Raw genomic sequence first — 15,603 nt, forward strand, 5'->3', positions numbered from 1 at the left:
CCTGTGGAATTCATTACCACAGGAAGTAGTTGACGCCAGAACATTGAATGTATTCAAGAGGCGGCTGGATATAGCACTTGGGGCGAATGAGATCAAAGGTTATGGGGAGAAAGCAGGATCAGGCTATTGAGTTGGACGATCAGCCAAATGGCCTCCTCCTGCTCCTATCTTCTATGTTTCTAAGTGATTGCTGTGGTGAGCTGGGATTGGGTTTAAGATGCAGTTTAATGCCCTTCACTTGTGTGCTGGCGGTTGGCCCAGTTTATGCTGGGTGTTCACCCAATGCACTTTATGTGATATGGTGGAGGGATACTGCTGGCTGCTGTCCATAGTGGAAGCCAGCTTAAGTTCTTCTCGCCCGCATGTAACACAGAGCCACTCAAAGGTGAGTCTGTCAGGCTGAGGGAGTTGGCTATAGTGCTGCGTACGCTTCATTTAAAAGCTGAGCAGTCTCGCCAGCTCAGAGGTCAGAGAGAGATAGAGCGGAACGTAGGGCGACGCTTCTGAAATAGGATGGAGTGCCAACGTGAAAGTAGGAAAGTGCCTTTGATTCACTGGCAGCGCCAACACGACTCATTGCCCCTCATTCACACTGCAGAGCAAGTGAACTGGCATTCTGGAATCCCGCTCCAGCAATTCCGAAAAGCCTGAAGGAAAACAATTGAAAGGATTGTGTTCAGCGCCCAAAGAAAATATGGTGAAAAGGTACGCTTCTGAATAATAAGGAATGCTGTACAAAACTGACCAAACCTGGTGGGGAATGTATGAGAACAACTCAATAACTAAAGCAGCGAAGCAAAGCTTGAACCTTGCAGCTTCAGGTTTGTCCAGCTCGAAGGGTTTGCTTGTGGCTCTGTGAGGCTTCAGATTCAGAAGGTTGAGGGTTCAAGTCGCAGCGCAGACGTTTCGCCACAGCACCCGTGGCTGACTCCCCGGTGCGGTTAGAGCTGCCGTGCCATCTTTTCAATGAGATGTTAAGCTGCCGCTCAGTACTGATCCCTCCGGTCAGCACAAAAGATGCCAAGGCACTGCCACCCTGAGGAAGAGGATGGTCATTCTCTCCAATGTCCTGGGCTGATGTTTCTGAATCAATCTCTCTAAAAACAGAGGGTGGGATTTTCCTGACCCGTCGACGCCTACGGCGTTTTGTGCAGCTCGCCTTGGAACCCTGTCGGGGCGAGGGTGGGGCGTGGAGAGGTCACCTCCGGCAGGACTGGAAGATCCCGCCAGGGCTGGAAAACCCCACCCAGAGTATATGGTCATTAATCATGTTGCCCTTTGCGAGAGCTTGCAGTGCATAATTTAAGGGCATCACTGGAGTACACTACACTTCTAAAGTAACCGATAGGGTGTAAAATGCTATGGATCATTCCGAGGTCAAAAGGGTGCTGGCTGGAATCTTACCACCGTTCACACCAGTGAGATTTTTCCACCCCGCTGTAGTGAACGGAAATTTGGCTAGCCACCAAATCCTCTGCAGCGGGAGCGTGGCGTGAGCAGCTGGTAAGATCACGCCCCCCCGCCCCCCCAACCACCCCTCTCCCACTCTTTGCAATTCCTTCATTCTTGCTGAGCGGCTTCAGAGTAAAATGAACAGGGATGGACTCAACCCATTTCCGACAGGAAACTACTCACTGTACAACTGTTACTGGAATTGAGAACATTACCTCAGGCGTCTCACGAGGACCTTTCCTTGGCCCCCTATGTTTCATAGAATCCCTACAGTGCAGAAGGAGGCCATTTAGCCCATCGAGCCTGCCCTGACAACAATCCCACCCAGGCCCTATTCCCGTAACCCCACATAGTTACCCTGACACTACAGGGGCAATTTAGCATGGCCAATCCACCTAACCCGCACACCTTTGGACTATGGGAGGAAACCGGAGCACCCGAAGGAAACCCATGCTTCTTACCAACATGTTGCCCCTCAAAGTCACATCATCCAGAAATGCAGCGTCACTTTTCACATGTATGTTGAAGTCACCCAGTTTGACCTCAGCAGCACCACCCATCCCCACACATTCTGTGTTGGATGAGCAGAAATTTCTTTCAATTAAACACCGTGAAGACAAGTTGATGGCTGGTCAGGGAATGGCTGGTCAGTTGACCACTGAAGGACTTCACTGAGGGCAGGGTCTCGTTGTCTGACGTAGGCCTCCCATGATCCACTGCAAAGTTGCAGAGAGATCGGAGCAGGTGAGAAGACCACCTGAGGAATTTTACCGGAACACTTATTCCAGCCACCCCTTTCTCAGAACCCGTTACTCCTCTCATTTCTCCCAGATGTGATGAAAGGTCATCAACCTGAGACATTCCCGAAGTTCCGCGGAGCGACAGTTAGAGTCGGATTGCCTGTCTGCTCCGACTTTCTTACCGATGATTCTTCTCGCCCGACTTCCCATCAGGCCAGGTAAGAACTGCACCACTCAGTGAGCTGCTGAGGCCTTCAGGCCAGGCTGCTGCAGGCCGATGGGGCTAGCTCAGTTTAGGAAACTTGGCTGGCATGGCTGAGGTGGGCTGAAGGGCCTGTTTCCGTGCTGCAAACCTCGACGATCTCTGTGAATCTACGCTGCGTTAGAGGGCGGGAGGCCACGCCCAGCTTTTTACAGCACTAGCTGCTGTAAAGCAGGTACGTTGAATGGTTGAGCTGAGTTTAAAGATCTTGAGTAAGCCAGGGAGAAGGTATTGGATCAGTGGATTATGGAGTGAGGCTCAGTGGTTGGATTGGGGAGGGGATTTCGGGACGTGAGTGCTAGGAGTTAAACCTTGAGAGATTAAATTTGGGAGGTGGGTCTGGTGGTGGGTTGTATTTGGACTTTTGGGAGAGATTTGATTTGATTTGATTTATTATTGTCACACGTATTAACATACAGTGAAAAGTATTGTTTCTTGCGCGCTATACAGACAAAGCATACTGTTCATAGAGAAGGAAAGGAGAGAGTGCAGAATGTAGTGTTACAGTCAGAACTAGGGTGTAGAGAAAGATCAACTTAATGCAAGGTAGGTCCATTCAAAAGTCTGATGGCAGCAGGGAAGAAGCTGTTCTTGAGTCGGTTGGTACATGACCTCAAACTTTTGTATCTTTTTCCCAACGGGAAGAAGGTGGAAATGAGAATGTCCGGGATGAATGGGGTCCTTAATTATGCTGGCTGCTTTGCTGAGGCAGCAGGAAGTGTGGACAGACTCAATGGATGGGAGGCTGGTTTACGTGATGGATTGGGCTACATTCACGACCTTTTGTAGTTCCTTGCAGTCTTGGGCAGAGCACGGTAGCACAGTGGTTAGCACTGCTGCTTCACAGCTCCAGGGACCTGGGTTCGATTCCCGGCTTGGGTCACTGTCTGTGTGGTGTTTGCACATTCTCCTCGTGTCTGCGTGGGTTTCCTCCGGGAGCTCCGGTTTCCTCCCACAATCCAAAGATGTGCGGGTTAGGTTGATTGGCTATGCTAAATTGCCCCTTAGTGTCCTGGGATGCATAGATTAGAGGGATTAGTGGGTAAAATATATGGGGGTAGGGCCTGGGTGGGATTGTGGTCGGTGCAGACTCGATGGGCCGAATGGCCTCTTTCTGTACTGTAGGGTTTCTATGATTCTAGCAGGAGCCATACCAAGCTGTGATAGAGCCAGAAAGAATGCTTTCTATGGTGCATCTGTAAAAGTTGGTGAGAGTTGTAGCTGATATGCCAAATTTCCTTAGTCTTCTGAGAAAGTAGAGGCGTTGGTGGGCTTTCTTAACTATAGTGTCGGCATGGGGGGACCAGGACAGGTTGTTGGTGATCTGAACACCTAAAAACTTGAAGCTTTCGACCATTTCTACTTCATCCTTGTTGATGTAGACAGGGGCATGTTCTCCTTTACACTTCCTGAAGTCGATGACAACCTCCTTCCTTTTGTTGACATTGAGGGAGAGATTATTGGAGAGATGGGGAGATCGCCCATGTGTGGAGTGTCTCCATGGGGTGGCGGTGGGGGGGCACAAGGTGTGGGAGAAGATTCCGTGGGGAGTAGATTTCTCATGGTGGCGGGTTGGGGGGGGAGTGGAAGGGTCCCATGGTGGGGATTAGTCGGAGAGTGGAGGGAGTTTTATGGGAGGATATTCCGTGGGAGGTGGAGTGTCTCCGTTTGAGTGAGGGTAGAGGGGGTTGGGGAGAGGAGAAGGGGTGCAGTGAGGGGGTTGGAACGCGGTGATAGTCAGGGTGTGTGGGGAGTTCCATGGGAGAATCAGTTAGCTCGAATTTAGAAGTGCTTTTAATTCTTCTAACGCTTTCTGGATAATTCTCAATGCAACACAGTCGGAACCATCTGAATTTGGGATTTCAGTTGCATTGTGTGATAGTTGCCCCCAGTGCAGGGCAATTGTCTGGGGGAAGTTTACATTTCCTGGGAATTTGCCTTGCAAACCTGACCTGTGAATCCCCAGGGGTGGAGGGGGTTGTTCCTCAGCGCATCATTGGAATACCCCCGGCCCCCGCCAATGCACTATCCTGTAAGTTGGGAAGTTATGGTCATTAACTCTGCTTCTCTCTCCGCAGGCGCTGCCGGACCTGCTGCACCTGGAACTTTCCCCTTATTTTAGAGTTCCTGCATCCGCCATAACCTGCTGTTCGTCACGCTCCTTGGGAGGGTTTCCTTACTTTAGAGGCGCTATATCAATGCAGCTCGTCATTTTTGTCCTTGCGGTTGCCACTCTCACACAAAAGAGACTGTGATGGCCAATACAGGAGATGGAGATTTTTTTTTTAAGATGAATTATTATTTTGTTACAAGTCGGCTTATATTAACACTCAATGAACTTACTGTGAAAATCCCCTAGGTTGCCACACTCCGACACCTGCCCGGGTACACTGAGGGGGAATTTACCATGGCCAATGCACCTAACCAGCACATCTTTGGAGTGTGGGAGGAAACTGGAGGAAACCCACGCAGACACGGGGAGAACGTGCAGACAGTGACCCAAGCCGGGAATCGAACCCGGGTCCCTGGCGCCGTGAGGCAGCAGTGCTAACCACTGTGCCACCGTGTCGCCCCATGGGATCATGGGATGCGTTTTCATTGCACACAAAAGCTGAGAGGATTGGAGGGAACCCTGCATAGCCGGTGTATATCAGAATAGTAACTGAAACACAAGATGCATAGTCCAGTGGGAACGGAGTGATGCTGGCAGTGTATCACAGGAGTTAACATGAGTTATTTTTTTAGCACCAGTTATATACTCTGTTTTTAATTGTCAAGTCACTTATTGCACCTTGGCCTGTTCCACAGACTCCAGCTGACCTATAATTTTAAATATTCTTGAAACTTGAGGTTTCAGTGCCAGGAATTGGAAAAAGAAGGCAGCTCATGACCTCCATGTGGGTGTTTGAACATCACACATACAAACAAACGTATTAGGGAAAGGAGTGGGCCACTCAGCCCCTCGAACCTGTTCCAGCCGTCATTCAATAAGATCATGGTTGATCTGATCGTGGCGTCAACTTCACGGCCCTGTCTGCAGCCCCCCCCCACCCCCCGCCCACCCCCCATATACTCCCTGACTCCTTTGCCAATCAGGAATCTCTCAAGCTCAGCCTTTAAACTATTTAGTAACCCAGCATCCACTGCTGTCTAAAATCATAGAAACCCTACAGTGCAGAAAGAGGCCATTCGGCCTATCGAGTCTGCACCGACAACAATCCAACCCAGGCCCTATCCCCGTAACCCCACGTATTTACCCTGGTAATCCCTCTGACTACACATCCCAGGACACTAAGGAACAATTTAGCATGGCCAGTGCACCTAACCAGCACATCTTTGACTGTGGAAGGAAACCGGAGCACCCGGAGGAAACCCACGCAGACACGGGGAGAAAGTGCAGCCTCCGCGCAGACAGTGACCCAAGCCGGGAATCGAACCCGGGTCCCTGGCGCTGTGAGACAGCAGTGCTAATCACCATGCTGCCCTAGGGGAAGAGAGTTTCAAATACTCACAACCCTGCTAGGCCCGACCATCTTCAGCTGCTTCATCAATGACCTTCCTTATGTTGTTATAGAAACTCCAAGGTGTCTTATGGAGTCAGCCTAGACCATAAGTTTTGTACTTTGAATTTGGCGTGGGTAAGTATACGATGTTTCACTCCAGGTATGATTCAAATGACCCACTAGGGAGCTTTTATCAAGCAAAGTTTATTTAAGAATATAGTTAACACTGAGGAAGAAAATTAGCAATAACGTTTACCAATTACAAACAAGAAAGAAAAAACAACCATGATAGTGTATAAACCTTAACAAATAAATGCACTGTTCCAATACATCAACCCTACTTATAAACATACACCTGTCCCAGGTTTAGCACAGAAAACAAGGATGCTTACATGATGCTGGAACTTAGCACTGCAACACCTGCTGTGAATTAGCCCATTAGTTGGAGAATTGAGACTCTGGCTTCTCTGATCTGGAAATCCCAGCACCTCGAGCTAGTGTTAGAGCCACTGCTGACCCCTAGCTAGCAAATCACCAACTGCAACATTTTCCCTCCAGAGATAAGAAAGATTGCTTCTAGTCTGCAGTCCAAACAGCTTCTAATTAAACAGTCGCCAGCAGAATTTCTAATACCAGGGTGAGGGGCACAGAAAGACTGCCTCTTAGTCTGGAGTCTAACAGCTTCTAAATAAATGAATCCTTGGATTCCACTGTGAAGGAAACACTTGACTTTGACTTATCAATCAGTCTTTCCCCAACACTTCAAAAATAGTCATGAACTCCCAGAGAGTGCATTAGGCCTGGATTAAAAATAAAACAAAACCCCATTTAAACCATTTAAGCAGCAATAAAAGGATATCTGATCAGACAGCTCGGCAACAAGTACAAAAGACCCTCTTAAAAGAATTGCAGAGAAACATCATTAAATACATTTCTTAAAGGCACAGTAGTGCCACACCATCACAAGGTCAGAAGTGGGGATGTTTGCTGATGACTGTACAAAGTTCAGTATCACTCACGACTCCTCAGATACTGAAGCAGTCCATGTCCAAATGCAGCAAGACCTGGACAATATCCAAGCTTGGGCTGACAAGTGGCAAGTAACATTTGTACCACACAAGTGCCAGGCAATGACCATCCCCAACAAGAGAGAATCTAACCATCGTCCCTTGACATTCAATGGCATTACCATAGCTGAGTCTCCCCCTATCAACATCCTGGGGGTTATCATTGACCAGAAACTGAACTGGACCCAGCTATATAAATACTGTGGCCACCAGAGCAGAGCAGATGAGAGGCTAGGAATCCTGTGGCGATTAACTCACCTCCTGACTCCCCAAAGCCTGTCCACCATCTACAAATCAGGAATGTAGTGGAATTCTCTCAGTTGCTTGGATAACACCATCTCGGAAAAAGTAGTTCACTCCCTTCACCACAAATGCACAGTGGCAGCCGTGTGTACCATCTACAAGATGCACTGCAGCAACTCACCAAGGCTCCTTAGGCAGCACCTTCCAAACCCATGACCTCTACCATCTAGCAGGACAAGGGCAGTAGATACCTGGGAACGCCACCACCTGGAGGTTTCTCTCCAAGTCACTCACCATCCTGATTTGGAAACATATCGCCGTTCCTTCACTGTCACTGAGCCAGAATCCAGGAACTTGCTCCCTAAGAGCACTGTGGGTGTACCTACACCTCAGGAGTTGCAGAAGTTCAAGAAGGCGGCTCATCATCACCTTCTCAAGGGCAACTAGGGATGGGCAATAAATGCTGGCCTAACCAGTGACACCCACATCTCGTAAAATGAATTAAAAAGAAAAAAATTCTCCTCATCTCCGTCTTTAGTGGGAGCTTATTATATGTCCCCCAGTTCTAATGTCTCCCACATGGGGATTCACCCTCCCAACATCCCAAGGGTGGCATGGTAGCACAGTGGTTAGCACTGCTGCTTCACAGCTCCAGGGGCCTGGGTTCGATTCCCGGCTTGGGTCACAGTCTGTGTGGAGTTTGCATATTCTCCTCGTGTCTGCGTGGGTTTTCTCTGGGTGCTCTGGTTTCCTCCCACAGTCCAAAGATGTGCAGGTTAGGTTGATTGGCCATGCTAAAAATTGCCCCTTAGTGTCCTGAGATGCGTAGGTTAGAGGGATTAGCGGGTAAATCTGTAGGGATATGGGGATAGGGCCTGGGTGGAATTGTGGTCAATGCAGACTCGATGGGCCAAATGATCTCTTTCTGCACTGTAGGGATTCTATGATCCACCCTGTCAAGCTCCCTCAGGATTTTATGTGTTTCATTAAGATTCCCTTTCAATCCTAAACTCCAGTGGATATGGGCCCAACCTGTCCAACCTTTCCTTGTATGGTAACCATCTCCTCATCCCAGGTATCAGCTGAGTGAACTTTCTCTGAATTGCCTCTCTGCGATTATACCTTTCCTTGAATAAGGAGACTAAAACTGGACACAAATGTGGTCTCACAAATACCCTGTACAATGGAGGCAAAACATCTTGACTTTTATACACCATTTCCCTTGCAATAAACAGTCCAATTGCCTCCCCAATTACTTGCTGTATCTGCACACTAGCTTTTTGTGATTCCTGTACTCAGTCAACCAGATCCCTCTGTAACTCAGAATCCTGAAGTCTCTCTCCATTCTAATGAAATGCTGCTTTCCTATTCTTCCTACGAAAGTGGACAACCTCACATTTTTATTAAGTTGAGTGCGATCAGTGTTGAGCTAAACTCTTCCTTCTCCTGAATGTCTGTGACCATGCCAGAGTGCTGGGTTCTGAAAGAGAGGCTCCAGTCTGTGCATCCTGGGAGATGGACAAATATTTGCAAAGATGTGTGGCTTCATTTCTAACGACGTTACACCTCAATAAATGGGAATCACAGTCAAGGTTGGTGGTGGTGACACTTTGTCCTCTATTCTCCTATTCAATTCTCATTCGTGTTTACTGCACTGAGGGAAAATCTCTCTCCCCTTTGTCATAATGTGAAGATGCCGGCATTGGACTGGGTGAAGCACAGTAAGAAGTGTCACAACACCAGGTTAAAGTCCAACAGGTTTATTTGGAACCTGATGGCAGCAGGAAAGAAGCTGCAAACTCTATAAAAATATGCTTAACTCAGAAGACTTTAAAAATTATTTTTATTCATTTGTGGGACATGGGCGTCGATGGCTGGCCAACATTTATTGCCTGTCTGTAATCGCCCGAGGGCAGTTGAGAGTCAACCACATGTGGCTCTGGAGTCACATGTAGGCCAGATCAGGTAAGGACGGCAGATTTTCTTCCCTAAAGGACATTAGTGAACCAGATGGGTTTTTCTGACAATCGACAATGTTTTCATGGTCATCAGTAGAACCTTAATTCCAGACATTGTTTAAATTGAATTCAAATCCCATCATCTGCCATGGCGGGATTTGAACCCAGGTTCCCAGATCATTAGCTGAGTTTCTGGTTCAAATGTCTAGCGATAATACCACTAGGCCATTGCCTCCCTCTACCGTGGGTAGGAATCCCAACCCAGCATCTCAGCACTTCAGCTACACTGGTCTATCAGTAAAAACTGAAGGGATGATCCCTGCAATGGAACAGGCAAGCCTGAGGCCCACCTCACATTGGCCCTCGAGCTTACGTTGGAGGAAGTGGGCAAGGCACTGACACTGGGCATCCTGAGGGAGCTCACCGGCTCACTGAGATCCAACTCTGGACCACTGCATTGCTGCCTGTAATCCTCAGGTAGTTCCTGGTGATGGGTGGGGTGGGGGGGGGGGAGGGGCAATACATTAAGGGGCAAGCAATCGGGGTAGGAGTGGGACCATCAGGAGGAGGCCCAGCCAGAGTACTGCTGGTCTTCAGCACTGCAATGGAGTCTGGTATTGTGTGGGGAGAAACTGGGGGGAAATTGGCGGGGGACAGTGAGGGGGGGTGGGGGGTGGGGGGGGGGGGAGGGGGGGTTACTCCTGCCTTTGTTAACCAGAAGCAATTTAGTCAGAGGGGTAACTTTATTACACCTTTCAGGATGTTCAAGACTGCTTCACAATTATATATCTTTGAAACATAATCAGCCAATCTGTGCACAGCAAGATACAATATCAGCAAATGATCAGATTAGAGATGTTGGTTGAGGGATAAATGTTGACCAAGACATTGGGGACCACTCCCCCACGCCTTAAATCATAATTCAGAATCCTTCACTCCATTTGAAAGGGAATGTGAGGGACTTGGTTTACCTGAAAGGTGGCACCTTCAATAATGCAGCACTCCCTCAGTACTGCACTGAAGGGCTGGGTAGATTTTCTGCTCCATATCTCTAGAGTTGGGGTTGAACTCATGACCTTGTGGCTCAGAGGTGGCAGTTGCTGCACTGAGCTATTGCTGACGCCATAATATACCGTGATGACACTATGCCTTTAAGAATTGTACTTATATCATGTTTTTTTGTCGTGCCAGGTTCTGAAAGAAGCAAGATTTTTCTCTCTCTGGAGGCTGCTGTTTGGGAATTCCCAGGAGATTTGGGCCTTCCTCTCTGTCTCTCTCTCTTCAGAGGTGTTCTGGAGGCTCGAGAACTGGCAGCCCAAACCCAAGCACATAAGCCAGTGAGTGTGGCTAACTGATTTTGAAGAGGAGTTTAAGTCTATAAGAGGAATATTGCTTGAATTGTAACTAATAGAGATAGATTAGTAGTTAACAACTGTATCTTGTCATATGTAAGTGTTTCAATTGGTAAAAGTTAAGCTAATTCATTTATAATAGTTAAACTGTATTGTTAAATAAAGTTTGTTTTGATAAGAGTTTCCTAGTGCGTCTATAGAATCTGGAGTGAAACATCTGATCCTCACACAAATGAAAAATAGAAAAAAACCTTTTGGGGTCTAGTTGGGCTTCCGAACATACTTTGGGGTTTCTGAACCGTATCGTAACAATGCAAAGAATGTACGTTTGATTTCAGAGGCATTGCTGTCACTGCCCCGCCCAGTAAATCACAGAGTTAGACCTTTGTAGGTTTAATTCCCCACGTAGCCTAAGTGAGCGCATCCTAACTTCAACAGCAGATGAGGTATTGGCCCTTGCTGCCTTGAGCTGGAGCAGAAAGCAACCAGCCAGAGGTTCACTCTGGATAACAATCTACTGGGAAATAAATATATGGAATTTGGATTGACCCCCGACCAGTGTAAGACTGTTGGACTTCCTCGTGAAGAATGTCTACTGCTTGGGGTTACAGACTCGTGACCATTGCCCCTTCGACATACGGCGGCAGGCACCAGCATTTTCAAAGCAGCGGAGAGAGGGCATTATACACCGGTATCCTGGGGCGAATTTGACCGATTGATACTCTACAGGGAACCAATGGCAGTACAAGGTAACAGATCAAAATGTCCTGAAGAAATCAACAGACAACATCAGTGAGGGCCAGAATTGGAAATCATAGAGTGATCAATGTACAAAGAGGCTCCCTCACGCTGTATTACATAAATATATTTCAAAGCTAAAGTACACAAAACCTGCTCCAAGAGGAAAAAAAAATGCACCTTTGATTACTCATCCATTGGATTCCAAGCAGGTTAAATATTGCTGCAATGAAGGTGGGCAAAATGGTGCCGAACTTGATTCACATTGGTGTTTTCCTGAGGCTCCAGAGGCAATACTAGATTGTTGACTTGGTCCAAAGTCAACATATATCAATCTTTGAAGCCAAACTGCTCTTTAGCTCAGAGTCCAAGTTACTCATCAGGCACAGAGTAATATATACTCTCTAATTATTTCCTTTTCCTTGCAAGTTGAGTAAGCAATAACAGGAACATTCTCATCGATTGAGAAAATAAACGGCAAAGGTAAGTGCTCACAGCTCATTCATGTACTCCCCTGTGCTGTGAATGGCCTGCTCATGTGGAGGAAATATTTTATAGTCAGACAGTGTTTGGTCCAAATTAGCTGCACGGTTAATTCTGGAACTGAAGTTGGTACAGGCCACCTCAGTGCCAGTCTGGGTCCCAGAACCCATCCAACCACTACCCACCCACTAAGCAGTGCTTTGTGAAGCTTGCAGTGTGCGCCAAAAGGAACTATTTGAATCATTCATGATATTATTCTTCCTCAAATCTTTACTGCTCATTGCTGATGAGAGACCTACTCCTAGGTCTAGACCATTGGCATCATGTAATTAGCCATTAGGCTTCCCTACTTTCCCTGGGGGCAAATTGTCTGTGCCCGGTGTTGTCCACATCTCAAAATTCACCAGGTGAAGACTCATTTGATTTGATTTGATTTGATTTATTATTGTCACATGTATTAGCATACAGTGAAAAGTATTGTTTCTTGCGTGCTATACAGACAAAGCATACCGTTCATAGAGAAGGAAATGAGCGAGTGCAGAATATAGTGTTACAGTCATAGCTAGGGCATAGAGAAAGATCAACTTAATGCAAGATAGGCCCATTCAAAAGTCTGACAGCAGCAGAGAAGAAGCTGTTCTTGAGTCAGTTGGTACGTGTCCTCAGACTTTTGTATCTTTTTCCCGACAGAAGAAGGAGGAAGAGAGAATGTCCGGGGTGCGTGGGGTCCTTAATTATGCTGGCTGCTTTGCCAAGACAGCGGGAAGTGTAGACAGAGTCAATGGATGGGAGGCTGGGTTGAGTGATGGACTGGGCTGCATACATGACTCTTTGTAGTTTCTTGTGGTCTTGGTCAGAAGAGGAGCCATACCAAGCTGTGATATAACAGGAGAAGATGCTTTCTATGGTACTTCTTTCTATGACATGAAAGAATGTTCTGTCTATGCTGCAATGTTTTGAGCTTTGGTTGTTCACAACAGTCTTGAGTCGACAACCTCATGGCTCATTGGCTACAACTTGCCGCAATGTTTTGTACTTTGCCACATTTGAACGTGGGATGGATTTGGCTCAGCGTGGCACGCTCCCACGGTTGAATGGCTTGCTGGCACGCACCGTCACTTTGGCAAGACCTTGGCGGTGCCAGTCAAACCGTCCCAAAGAACTCAGGCGGTATGCCAGGAGGGAGAGAAGTAAAACTAAAAGTACATCAGATGGGTGTAGAATTAATCTCGAGCAGCGCTGGGAATCTTCTCGATGCATGGTCAAGATCTTCATTTTAGACCTTTAATGTTGTGAGCTTGGCAGGCACGCTTATCAGTGTTACTCTTGGAGTTATATCAGAGACAGCTACTGCTGCTACATATATAATCATGTGTGTGTTTGGAGTGTTGTTGATGTTGGCTTGGGGTGCTTGCATCGAAAACACAAAGGCAAATGTTGGTTTAAAGGGGCTAAGAGCAGAAGTCTGAAATAGAATGGGAGCTCCCTCATCAAATTCAGAGGAAAAGACCTCTGTTTAAGGGAAACATCAGGGTGAACTGATCATGAAGATCTGTGAGAAGGTGCAAATCCCTGGTCAGAGTGGAGCTATGATTGGTAATTGAATCATAGAATCCCTACAGTACAGAAAGAGGCCATTCGGCCCAACAAGTCTGCACCGACCACAATCCCACCCAGGCCCTACCCCCACATCCCTACATATTTACCCACTAATCCCTCTAACCTACGCATCTCAGGACACTAAGGGCAATTTTAGCATGGTCAATCAACCTAACCTGCACATCTTTGGACTGTGGGAGGAAACCAGAGCATCCGGAGGAAACCCACGCAGACACGAGGAGAATGTGCAAACTCCACACAGACAGTGACCCAAGCCGGGAATCGAACCCAGGTCCCTGGAGCTGTGAAGCAGCAGTGCTAACCACTGTGCTACCGTGCCGCCCGGTAGAGATTGTTAGAGATTCAACTCCAAAGCCATTTTTCTAATGGAACGTTGACTTGTTACAGATTTCCACATTGCATGCGAATGGTTGATATACCGCATGAATGTTATAACATGCAGATGGGTTACACAAACAGTGTGGTTTCTATATGCACCGCGTCTGCGACACTGTTTGATTGCCGAACTTCACATTTAATTGTAAATAAAAATATCAATCGTTCCTTTCAGCACAGTGTTGTTGCCGTCTTGATGGTGGAACACAATGAAAATCTAAATCTGATCAGCAGATTATTTATCGACAGCTTTCTGGGGTATTAACAATTGGAGGCAGCAAGTAGAAAGAGGAAAGTGTAGAATGCTCGAGATAAAGTGAGCCTAAAGAAGGCTTATCAGTGATGTTAAAGCAGTAACCGATGCATGGGAATTTGGGCAAAGGTGTGATAACATCGACTGAGCTAAAGGTTTGTTCATTTCCACTTGGTTGGCAAGAGCTAACACTTGCAGCTAAACAATTATCACATAAATCACTGCCAGTTTGCCCAGCCACCGTCAACAGTTGGTTTCCAGGATAACACCGTCAACATTTGACCCAAAAACAGAAAACGCTGGAAATCTTTCGCAAGGCTGCCAGCATCTGTGGAGGGAGGAGCAGAATTAACGGGCAGAATCTTCTGCTCTCTCGGGCAGTGGGAAGGGTCAGACGGACTGGGTAGCGAACCGGGACCCAGTCACCACCTCCCTGTTTCCTCCAGAATTAACTGCCGGGCAGTAATCTCAGAACAAGAGGGCGGCCCGTTTCAGACGCAGATGAGGAAGAATTTATTTTCTCGGTGGGGGGCGGGTGGGGGCGGTGAATCTGTGGAATTCATTACCGTCGAGGCTGGATTGTTAAGTATGTTCAAGGCTGAGATAGACAGATTTTTAACAGTAAGGGAATCGAGGGTTATGGAGATAAGGCAGGAAAGTGGAGTTGAGGGTCACCATATCAGTCATGATCTCTTTGAATGGCGGAGCAGACTCAATGGGCCGAATGGCCTACGTCTGCTCCTACATCTTACGGTCGTAAGTTTCCTGCCCCACTGCCAGTTGAGGCCCTTAAGTGGCCATTAATCATAGAATCCCTACAGTGCAGAAGGAGGCCATTCGGCCCTTCGAGTCTGCATCGACAACAATCCCACCCAGGGCTCTATTCCCCGTAACCCCATGTATTTAACTTCCTAATCCCCGACACTAAGGGAGAATTTAGCATGGGCAATGCACCTAACCAGCACTTCTTTCAGACTGTGGGAGGAAACCGGAGCACTCGGAGGAAACCCATACAGACACAGGGGGAACATGCAGACTCTGCTCAGACAGTGACCCAAGCCAGGAATTGAACCCGGATCCCTGTGAGGCAGCAGTGCTAACCACTGTGCCACTGCAGCAGGTAGGGATCTTATTGTGCCACCTCTGGTTATGAACCCAGTTGCAGGCTGTTCTATCAGCATGCATCATGCACAGCAGATAAAACCGACCAGCTTGTCACCCCTGGCAGGGATCCTTCCATCAAAAGCACTCAGTGCCAGACTGAGGGACTGGAAAATGGGAAAGTGGGGGCGGGAAGAGGGGGTGGGGGGGGGGGGTTTGGTGCACCCAAACCTCTGTCCTTGCTACCACCCCCTTACACACCTCTTCCCCCACCTTTCAATATACCTGCTCCTCCCCATTCCCCTCCCAATACAATCCACCCACAATACTTACACCTTGTCCCTCTGTTACCCTGGGATTCTGGTTCCCTATCCTTCCAGCGACAGCCACAGTCTCCTGAGTGGCGCTGCTGAGCACCAAAGCTGCCAGTCTTTGATTGGCTGGCAACTTTGGGTA

Source organism: Mustelus asterias, chromosome 22 (genome assembly GCF_964213995.1).
Source record: "Mustelus asterias chromosome 22, sMusAst1.hap1.1, whole genome shotgun sequence".
NCBI lineage: Eukaryota > Metazoa > Chordata > Chondrichthyes > Carcharhiniformes > Triakidae > Mustelus > Mustelus asterias.